We start from the raw sequence: 1,443 nt of genomic DNA, 5'->3' as shown, positions 1-1,443 counted from the left end.
GCACCCTATAGCAAAAACCTTTCCAATAATAATAATAAATCTTGTAGTTTTCATTTTCACTTAAGTCTCCACTTTGTTCATTTTTGTGTTTTACAGGAAGAGGATGGGTATTTTTGTTTTTAATAGGAATCATCCAGCACCACTTACTGAAAACTTACCTATTCCTCATTGAATTATATTGCACGTTTGTTGAAATCATTTGAACCTATATTAATAGGTCTATTTCTGGACTTTATTCCATTGATCTATATGTCTGTTACACCGCTATAACACCATCTTATTACCATGAGACAACTTTTTTATTTTCTTTACTGTAAATCGCTGTCATGTTTAAAGTTCTGTTTTTTGGCAGGGGGAGGGAGTGATGAGTAAAAGCAAAAAGTTGACCAAACATATCTATCTGGGGACTTCAGTTATACCCAGACCTGTACTACCATTTGGGGGCAAGAAGCCATCAGTACTAATAAGCTATCAAAGATACGTAAGGTAAGGAAATCAACTTTTCTGAGAGACCTGTATATTCAGTTCAGTCTTCCATAAATAGGATAAAATAAGGCTCAAAATTAAGACGGCTAAAAAATTTTCTAATAAGCCTGATTTCTTTATAAATTAAGGTCCTTATTATAGTTTGGCTTAATATAAAAATGGATAATTTTCTTTACTCAGAAAGTAATTGTAGCATCTGAGACTTTTTTTTTAATTATTTTATTTAACTTTATTTATTTTAATTTGACCAAAGAGAGACAGAGTGAGAGAGAGAAAGTAAGAAAGCAAGCTGCCAGGTCCAGGACTCAAACCATGGTCAGCCATGTGGGAGTCCAGTGCCCTTAACCACATGCCACTTGCCGACCCCAGAATGATTTAACATGGGACAATTTCCCTATACTAGGTCATTCCAGGTAGGCAGTTAGGGATTCATAGTTACGTTCACCAGGCATTTGTCAACAGCTAATTTCTAAATATGATCACTGCTTCCAAGACACTCAGAGATGCTAAGTGGCAGAATTACAACAGGATGTGATCATAAAGGAATGCCCAGACCTTTCAGCCCACCAGATGGCACCAACTTTAGATCAGTAAGTGTTTTCTTTGTTTCTAAAAGAAGTGATGCTTAAGCAAGGTTCACTAATAGGAGTTTTAAGAGGAATGGGGATTTAAAAGGCACATTCCATTCCTAACAGCCTTTTATTATTGTTCCCTGAGACCAGGTGATACAAGTTGGCTTCACTTCATAGAAGTCTTTAAGTATTTTTCCTAACTTACACTATATTCTAACCTATGAATGCATCTGTACTAAGCATAGATTTGAAACTAGACCAAGGTGACTTGTATGCAAAATTTCAAAAACGGGGCATGGTGGTTAAGTTAAGGGTGCTGGACTCTCACGTGGCCGACCATGGTTCAAGTCTCAGACCTGGTGGCTTGCTTTCTCATTTTCTCTTT

This window comes from Tupaia chinensis, unplaced genomic scaffold (assembly GCF_000334495.1).
Source record: "Tupaia chinensis unplaced genomic scaffold, TupChi_1.0 Scaffold000366_1, whole genome shotgun sequence".
Lineage (NCBI taxonomy): Eukaryota > Metazoa > Chordata > Mammalia > Scandentia > Tupaiidae > Tupaia > Tupaia belangeri.
The sequence above is the reverse complement of the archived record's forward strand: the minus strand, read 5'-3'. Positions refer to the sequence as shown.